Here is a 10,742-nt window from a genome sequence, read left to right as displayed (position 1 = left end):
AACAGATGAAAATGGTAATGGGGAAGCAGTAGGAACAATGGAAGACTCTGACTTGATGGTCAGAGCCTTGGAAGTGACTTTCTCTTTTTCTTTTTTGCTTGCCATGGTGGCACTGCAAAATTTCAAAAGGAAAGAAATCAGGAATAAAGATGCAAAAATCTTTAAAATATCACAAAATAATTTTAAAATTATTTTGATGCAAAGTAAAACAGTTATAATAATATGCGCCATGTGCTGGGGGTAGGTATGAATAGTAGGTAAAACACGACCGTCAGGGGGAGTGTTTAAACAAGATAAAGTCCTAATGGGAGTAGGGTACTCATCAGACTCTAATCCTGAAAACCTATTAATCAGCCTATTAATGTCAATCTCAAATTTGGAAACAAATTGGAACTGAACATTAGAACCAAACTTGTCAGTTGAAACACCAATTTCATCAACAGAAAATGGATAAAGCAAAGAAAGAAAAGGCATGCCAAGAATTACTTTTTCTTTCATATTTTTAACAAGAACAGCTGTAGTATGAAAATGAACATCATTTTGACAAACATGAACGTTACTGAGTTCATATTTGATATGCAATTTATCACCACTGGCAGAATTCAATCTTTGAGTGGATGATTCAAAATATTTTTTGGGAACAAAACCTTCTTGAATGCAATTCAAGTCAGAACCAGAATCAATTAAAGCAATAGCATCAAAAACATATTCATCAGAAATACGGATATGAACTTTTGAATACCATTTGGGAGGAACAACTTTACTAATCATACTGACAACCTTAACCTCATCAGAGAGAGGTTTATGGGTGGATTCAGCCTCATCATCATGCTCAGAATTTTTAGTGTCTTCGTTACTGGAAGCACTTTCTGGAAAACATTTGTTAAGATTTAACAGCAGAAGTTGTTGCTGTAAATCTTTGTTTTCAGTTTTCACAGCTTGCAGGTCAGTCTGCAATTTCACAATATCTTTCTTGAGGTTACTGATCTCATGCTGCAATTCTGAGACAGTAAGCACTTTGTTTTTCTGATTTGAAAAACGTTTCAAAGTGTCTTCAAGAGAGATTTTGGAAGTAGCTGGTTTTTCAAAATCTTTTAACATGAGTTTCTTAAGTTTTTTAAGATACTCTTCTTTTAACTCAGGATTATCAATTTTTGAAATCAGGGTTAAAAGCAAATCTTCTTGTTCTTCTGATTTGGACATCATTGAACAAGTTTTTGTATTGTAGCAAGAACCGGCACAGTTCTCAAATTTATAACAATTTTCGTAAACAGAGGAATCAGAATGATAATCAGAATCCGAAGAGGATGGAAGATCATCATTTAAGGAATAATCAGAAAAACCATTGTTTTGGAAAATTCGAAAGATTTTTTGCTTTTCATCGTCCTTGATGTTTAAAGCATTAATCTCTTGTTTAATCTTTTTGGGAGGTTTAGGGCACTTGTCAGCATAGTGACCTGTTTCTCCGCAGTTGAAACACTTATCTTTTGAAAAATATTTTTCAAATTTAGAACTTTTACTCCGTTTGGGAGTTTTAGAAAATTTAGGTCTGTTAAATTTTTTTGTCTTGTTTCTGTTATAATCTGGAGGGGAAGATTTCACGAAATCTTTTCTGGTTTTCTTCTTATGCTTCTTTGAAGGAGCAATAGGAGGCAACCCGAATTGTTCACAGAAATTTCCCATTTCATATTTAGCTTTCTTGGCGTTTTTAAGCTGCTGTCGGATCATTTTTTGATCGATGCACATCTTAATGCCAAGTTTTTTCACTGTGGAGAATAAATCTCCATAGGTTAATCTTTCAAAATCAATAAGACCAGTGTCCGTACTGATCAATTCATCTTTAACCTTGTGAGCAAATAAAGAAGGCAATCCATCAATAAACTTTTCTTTCCAATAAGGTTTTTGGCTATCAGACCTCATCATAACACGGGAAAGAAAAACATCTTGATACCATCTATAGTCAGACATAGTAGGGCATCGAAGATTGTTCAAATAATCAGAAATACGAGAAGTAATGTTGGAAGGAGTTCCGACAAAATTCTTGATAATTGTATAAATCAAAGTGTTAACGCCATCAGGTTCACCCATGCCAACATCCTCATTGAAAATGGGTATTCCTTCCTCATCACACTTTACTGCTTTCCTGATCTGGTTTCTTCTATCTTCAGTGAGATAATTATCCCACCAATTTCGAAGAGTTCCAGAAAAACCAGTAGCAAGTAAATCCACAATATCAGTCTGGCTTTTACTGTGGTTTGAGATGTAGGCATTAGCAACCATGGCCATGTGATTCATCTTGTTGAGCAGTTCTTGCTCAGACAAGCCATCAATGTTCCATTCATACAGCTTATCAGCAGAAACAGAAAATTGAGTTTGCAAAAACCTTTCCTCAAATTGTAAATCAGGAGGGGTCGGTTTTGGATAAAAATTCTTTGTCTGATTGAAAGTTCTAGATCCGTCAAAGATCCTTTGGAGTTTTGGCTCCATTTCAATCTTGCCAAAGTTTTGTTCAAGAACTTTGATGTCAGAATCAGTGGAATCAGCAGAGGAATCAGAATCAGATGAAAAAGCTTTTTCCATGGCAAAATTCTGACCAGAGGTACTGGCTTGAGTCGTCTTTAACTCAGTCAGTTCTGCAAGCAATTTGTTCACTTTCTCAGTGTTCTTATGAGAAGTGGTTTTTAAACCAGGAGATTTCTTTAAATCAGGGAGAGAAATCAGAGGTTTTTCAATCTTTGGGGGGACAGAGGAAAACTTCAAATCAGAGGAAGAAGAGGGAAGTTTTTCTTCAATCCGATCTAACTGTTGTCCTATGATATGGAGAGATTGGGAAACAAAATTGTTTTGCTCGATGATTCTCCTATCGTTAGTGATAGGGTCCTTATCATGAGTTTTGAAAGGAGAACACTTAACAACCATATTGTTGACATCAAGAAGAGTGTTTTCAGTGGGAGGATGGGAAGATCTGATGACAGATTTATCCTCTTTGACAAACTTCTTTTTGACAACGTTCAAATCATTTTCGTCCGGAAAATGTTTTTGGAGAAAATCAAAAAACAAAATGTGAGTCTGGGACTCGATCATAGTCTCGGCCCATTTGACCTTGATACGATCTCGTTCCTTTTGAGAATATTTGGCACGGTAAGCATGCCGCAACTCACGATTTTCTTTTGAAGAAAAATCTTTGTTCAAAGCAGACCAATCAATGACAGAGAAGAAATCTCTGATATGAGCAGTGATTACATTACACTGATGGGGAAAATCCGAGGGAATAGGAGCAACAAAATCAGAAGCAGAAGGAGAAAGAGATCCACGATCGTCATCCGTTAGGGGATGATTTTTCGTAGAATAAAAAGCAGATGAAACTTGGGAATCGGTAGAAATTCCTTTGAGTTTCAAACCAGGATTAACTGTGGGATTAAGATGAGGAGAATCGTTAAGGGATTCGTCGACATCTTTATCTCTACGACGGAGTCCTTCTGAGGTTGTTGAACCCGCAAAAGAATTCCTTCGTTCGTTAATCAACAGGGGACGTTCAATTCTGTTTGAATATCCCAAATCAGCAAAATTGATTTTAACAGATCCATCCATATACTGTTAGATGTAATCAAGATTAGAGGCATCGTTAACTACTCGAGAAGGTTTTGCAACACCTTCCAAAACCCATTCGTTGGGCAACTCAATCTCAGCCCATCGAATCATTTTTGGAGTTTTAATATGAGCATTCTGAGTAGAACTTTGAATCAAGAGAGTCGATTCGCCTGTATTCTTAATCACAGCACGTGGATCAAGATTTGTTTTCATCAACTTATAATAAATACGGTAGATGATGGCAACAGGATGGCTACCTTCTTCCATATTATAACCTGATGTGAGTATATATATTTGACAATCCCGAAAGTCTGAAAATTGAACTATATTATGCTCATAATGATAGACTTTTAATTTTTTTTTTTTTTTTTTTTTTTTTTTAAGATCAGTAAAGTCTTGCAGATAAAACTTGTTTACTAACAAATATCATCGATAATAAAAAAAAATAAAAACACGCGCAACTTGAGAATCAAGAGTTGAACTAAGAATAAGTACCTTCACAACATGCTTACTAAATCGACGATTTTTTAATTCTTACAATTGAAAATCTATTGTTGTATAAAAAAATTCACTCAATAATGATGCTCAATTGTAAGTAATTTACACTAATCAGACACAAAGATTTTCACTACAAAATTTAAACCTATGTCCAAATGTATATTTAACCAATTTAAAAATTTTCTTCGGACATTGAACCACCACCCTAAATGGTACCGATGCTATGCATAGCAATATTGATACCAAAAGTAGTTGATGCACTCACTACAAAAATAAATAAATAAATTTTGACCAAAGGTTTCTGACGTGCCAAGCTTACTGACACGTCAGAAACATTTTCTGACGTGTGTCAAAAGTTAAAAAGGCGGATGTCAAAACTTTCAATTTTTTGACGTGCCAATTTTGATACATCAGTAATTCTGACATGTTAGACACAGGCATGTCAAAAAGATTTTTTTGACATCACAGTTTTACCACGTCAATATTTTATTGACATGGCAAAAATGCCACGTCAATTTTTTTTTTTTTTTTTGACGTGGTATTGTTGCCACGTCAATAATTTTATTAACGTGGTAATAATGCCAAGTCAAAAAATTTTGACGTGGCGTTTCACCACGTTAATAAATTTCTTGACGTGGTGAAACTGCCACGTCAACAATTATTAACGTGGCACACGGTTTGACACGTCAATAATTATTGACATGTCAGAAACCTGCCACGTTTGTAAAATAGGTAACTTTTAAAAAATTGTTTTTGCTTCCTCGTATATATTTTCTGAATTATTCGAGTTTATACCCGGATTTATGTCTTAACCTGATAGACAATTTGCAGGGTCCAACACTGCACAAATATACAAAAGAACTATCCATTGTCCATATCTACAATTTACATATCTACTACATGGATACATCCAAAAAAAGTTCCAACACAATATCCAGCTGCCACAAGACAAACAAACCAATCTCAACAAATAATCAAACTATCTCTGTTATCACAAATACATATAGTTTGATTTAATTATATACATAAACAAAACATGAACAAAATATATATACAAGTTAACATACTTCAATGGAAAATCCCTTGCTCAATCCAACTCAACAGCATCATCACCTAACGTCTTATCTGCACTACCTGCAAATGAGTTGTGAATCAAGAGTTGCAATATCATTCTGAAATCTAATGATAATCAATACAAAAATCCAAACACAAATATACAGTGGTGCAAATATACGTTAGTTCTAAAATGAACCACGGGAACAATGCGTATAACTAAGAGTTTTGTGCAACCATAATTCTAACCGTTAAAGTAATCGATATAGAAGAAAAACAAAAACAACACAAATATAGCATTACCTCTGTCTAGAGGAGTCATCCGAATGTCGACTCGAACATGGCCTAAAGCTGGCGAAAACGGGCCTCAATCATCGCATCTTTTGCTACCATTTGAGCATTTTGTTCTTCAATTTGTTTAGCCATCTCATCCATCTGTGCCCTTTGTTGTGCCCTCTCCGCTTCAAGTTCTGTAATCCTTTCGGTCATCTGTGAGACCGTGAAATTCTCAGGGTTCTGTGACCATGCCTGAGATGGTGTATTGTACGAGTGTATGTTGCCCCGCACAGGTAGAACATTCGGACTAACCTGTCGAACCCTGCCAGCGTACTCAGACTTATTTCCGAGCGCCTGGGCATACGCGTCGTTCGGTGCCCACCGTACCGTCCCTTCAGTCACGCTCGATGCCAATGCCGAGTCAGTGGGTATCAGCTCCTTCATCCTCTCCTGTATATTAAATTCAAAGTTAGTGCGTCATATAAGGTAGCTTAATAAAAAATAAGTTATCACAAGATATGGATGAGTGGTATACACATCTCTCCCTGACCACATCATTTGGATAGTCACCATCCTTCTTCTTGTGTGTCGAGATGTAAGACTATGCTTGAGTAGGAGAAGTGTCCAAAGATATGGTCTACATGAAAAGAAAAATCAAACATAAACATATGGTCAGATACATTAATAATATATATATATATATATATATATATATATATATGAGACACATACCTCTTCATGTGTCACCCTAGCAAAGCTCTTCAACCTGGTGTAGTGAGACGTGTTGTTCAATGCTCGCAATCTCTTTATATATGCAACATACTCCTACATAATTAACATTCTTAATATGTCAGCCTTAATACAATTAGAATTAGTGAAACTACACAAAATGGTAATACAACTCGTGACCTACCTGATTCTTCAGTTCATACCATTTATCCAACAACACGTCCAAGTCGTCGAGGTCGTAGTTGTCAACCCAATTTTGCCTCATTCTCGCCTTCACGGTGTCAGGAGTATTGCCCGGCTAAATTTTAATATTATCTTTCACTAAGTGTCTCCAACTCTTCAACTTGTCGTCCATATCTAGGAACCCGTCCTATTTTATGGCATCATGATCGTACTCAGGCAGGATGTAAAAGTCCACCTGCACAAGTAAAAAAATAAGGCGTATATATATATATACACATTTCATTTTTGATATGAATATTAACATTAAGGCGTATAATTCATGCATTAGGGATGTTTGACATAATGAAATACATATGCTATAATATAACATATAGTTTAACCATACCATCAAGGCGTCCCATATATCCTCCTTCGTATGTTGCAGTACCTTCGTCCAGTCATCCCGCAATCTAACATAATTCCCACTCCTTATAATATTATCGGTTGTCTTTCTAAATTTTAAACCGCTAAATCCTACGGGCTGCCATACATTATTGTATTCTACCATAACCCTTTGCCCCTTGGGGATTTCCCACGTCTTGTTCGAGGCTTTAATGGTCAACACTCGAATATGAGTGCTTCCATCTCGATTGATGCCTAACACATTAATAATTACCGATGTTAATTATTTGAAATTCAATATTAAGTACAAAACATATATACGTATTTAATATTGGTATTTATAGCTGATATACTAACTTATCGTTCGAACCTAGTCACTGCCCAACACTTGTGGAGCAGGGTCCTTGGGCTGAGAGTCATGCGTGGCACCTGTCCCACCATCCATGTCCTCTGGTTCCTGTGTCTCACTGTCGTCCGGTTCTTGTGTTTCACTGTAATCGACATGTGTTCTGGTTGGGGGGAAGAGCCACTCTATATGGCCATGAGAACACAACCCTAACTCACTCATCATCGGTGGCAGAGTAGGCACATGATACACAGCATCTGGGTCAAACGGAGATGGCTGATATTGATACCCTAGCTGGGTGAGTCCTGTTGGAATGTATGTACTAGGTACAAGGGTCTACCCTTCCATATGATCTGGAAGTACTGGTCTATACCCTAGTTGCTCCTTGTCATCATGGTCACATGATGTCGACCCATGCGCCAGTGATGACCGCACCGCAAGTCCAAACCTCTGTGCTCTACTCTTCCCCCTAGTACTCATATCAACTTGCGAAATACATCACGCACCCAATTAATTATGTATACAATAAATGAAATATGCACCATCATATATCAATGACTCACATATTTAAAAATAAGATATATACCATTTACCCAATCCACAAATTAATTAATTGTGTTGACGTATTAATTGCTGAACAATTACTAATCACGATAGACATAAATAACAGGAAACCAATCAATTAATGTGAACTACATATATAATTTTTTTTTTTTTTAATCACATACACTTGGATTGGATCTAAGTCTGGTCGGTCGTATTCGACGTCATCCTGCGGATCCACTTTATTATTACTGATCAATAGAAGCGGCTCACACGTTGGCACATTCATCATGAGGACCTTCACCCTGACCAACATCGTATACGTTTCTAGGTTTAGTCCGTATAGCGCAAGCCCAATCTAGGTCCCTTTCATCTTCAACGTAAAATACTTGGTCAACTTGGGAGATTAACACATACGACTCATAAGTAATTTGGTCTCCCCGATGGACAAGGTTGTTGAAGTTAACAAGCATTATGTTATACTCGTCTATCTTGTACCCCCTGTCTTTCGTGTTGTCTGGCCAATCACACTTGAACATGACGTACTTTGTTCTGTCGAAGTACTCCACCTCAATTACTTCCGTTAACTTCTAGTAGTACATTTCGCCATCATCAGTTAGCACGCACACGCCGCTGTTCTGAGTCCTCTTTCCGACATCAAATGCAAGAGTGCAAAATAGTTTTACGTTAACCACATATCTGTTATATCTGATAACTGCCTCCCTCGACCCTCTACAATGCATTACCAGTTTGTCACCAATTTTCTTCTTGCGTCGATCGTCCAATCGATTGACCTGCAAGTATATTAAGTTAGTTTGGTTAGTTGTTATGAACCATAAGTAAATATAATCGGATTGTAATAGTTAAACATCACATTAATCTTACGTAGTCAAGGTAACAATTGCAGAACTGCTCATGATGTTAGGTTTCCAACTAATCTTCTGTCGTTCACTTTCTATTGCATGATCCCTTAAGTGTATCCATGTGTATCTTACAATTTGTACTTAGTTTCATTATAATTCACAACTAAGGGTGCAATGTGATATTGAACATGCACATGTTACTAATAGGACTTACGTCCGTAGTTGAAGGAACTCGTCCAAGTTAAACATAATGTATCAGTGAATCTGTGTCAATGTGATACGGTCGAGGATGACTTGTGTTCTCGCCCCCTTTGAACCATCCGGGTTTCTTCGAGTCCTACTGTGAAATGCTGGTGCGTTATCTAAATACCTCGAGCAGAACACTACCAACTCAGTTGTTATGTAGCCCTCCACAATGCAGCCCTCATGAGCCGCTTTATTGCACACATTAAATTTGAACCACCAAGGCTCCTACAGACGAACATATTTCATTCATTACAGTAAGTCATTGTCTTATAATGGAGAGAAAATAAAATCATGAATAAGCGTAAACAAATTTTACCTCTCTCCCGGATACATCCACCTATACTGTACCGGTCCAGAGAGTCAGCATTCACGGACAAGATACACGATCAAGTGAACCATGGTGGTAAAAAAACTGAGGGGGAAGACCTGCTCTATCTTGTACAAATTGATACAAATATCACTCTTTAGTTGGTCCATATCCTCTTCTATCAATGACGTTGAACATAAAGCCCCCAAAGAATGCAGATATTCCAACAAGTGGTCTAGCCACGTTACTTGGCAGTGATCTATGTAATGCAATGGGAAGAAGTTGCATAATCACGTGATTGTCATGACTCTTCAAACCCGATATTGTACGGTCCTTAAGTTGTACACATTGGGAAATGTTCGAGGCATATCCGTCGGGCACCCTTACATTACGAAGCACTTTCAAAAAATGTGTTTTATCATCCTTAGACATCATGTGGCAAGCTAGGGGCATATAGGTTTTATCATCCTCGCCCGTGTAAGGATGAAGTGTATGTCTCAAACCTTTTCTTGCAAGTCTGTGCAGACTTAGAGGTTGTCCTTCGTTTTCCCTGGAATGTCCAGTATTGTGCTAAGTATGTTGTCTATCACATGTTTTTCTTTGCCTTACCGGCGTTTTCATCCTCAAATATCATCCCTTCTAATTGTCTCAGGATTTCATCTCCACTTGGTACATCGGGGTCACATTCTAGTTCTTGGTTGCCGTCAAATGTTCTTTTGTTTCGCCTCCACGGTTAATCCATGGGCAAGTATTGCCTGTGCCCTACATAACAAGAATTTTTGCCGTGTTTTAATCTTCTAGACCTTGTTGAGTGCATACAGTAAGGAAATGCCTTTTCACCCCTGTTGGGCTACCCGGACAAATCTGCGTAAACCAGGAAGTCATTAATTGTCCACATCAACTGCGCTCGCAACACAAAGTTATTTTTCTTTGAGACGTCTAATGTGCGTACCCCTACATTCCATAGTTCCTATAACTCCTCAATTAAGGGTTGAAGATAGACATCTATATCCATTCCAAGTAACCTTAGGCTTGGGATAATTAGGGATAGTATGAAAGACGTTTGTTTCATGCACATCCCAAGTTGTACGGTACAAGCATTACATGCCAAGTGCTGCGAGATGTGCTCATCTTCCCAAATGGATTAAATCCATCCGATGTTAGTCTAAGCCTTATGTTCCTAGTGTCCATTGAAAATTCTGGATGTAAATTGTCGAATGACCTCCATGCTTTACTGTCGGCCGAATGCCTCAATACACTGTCTTTAGTACGGCCATCTGCATGCCACCTCATATAGGAGGCTATGTACTTTGACATAAACAGCCTCTATAGTCATGATATGAGTGGAAACCACTGCAACACCTTCACCGGGCGTTTCTTACTCACCGATATGCGTTGACCATCCTCGTCTAACTAAATTTCATCATTCCACTTAGATACTCCACAGACGATACATGAATCTAAATCCTTATTTTCCTTCTAAAATAACATACAGTCATTACAACACGCTAGAATCTTCTCATACCCGAGTCACATGTCCCTTAGAAACTTTTTCACCTCGTATGTATTAACTGGCAAAGCTTCATCACTTGCAGGCAGCAACTGATTGATAAACTCAAGGAAAGAAGAGAATATTGTGTTACTAAGTCCATCAATGCACTTCAAGTTGTACAGATATACAATAGCACTCAGTTTGCTATGTTTAGTCCCATCATGAAGTGGCTTA

General features: G+C 37.6%; 1 pseudogene; it reads right to left on the bottom strand.

Moving 5' to 3' along the window:
- Nucleotides 1-5,487: 5,487 nt before the first annotated feature.
- On the bottom strand, nucleotides 5,488-8,139 carry LOC148584391 (uncharacterized; annotated as a pseudogene).
- Nucleotides 8,140-10,742: the final 2,603 nt, after the last annotated feature.

This window comes from Corylus avellana, chromosome 7 (genome assembly GCF_965113065.1).
Source record: "Corylus avellana chromosome 7, dhCorAvel1.hap1.2, whole genome shotgun sequence".
Classification (NCBI taxonomy): Eukaryota; Viridiplantae; Streptophyta; class Magnoliopsida; order Fagales; family Betulaceae; genus Corylus; species Corylus avellana.
Note: the sequence above shows the minus strand (reverse complement) of the source record. Positions and strands in the feature narration are given on the sequence as shown.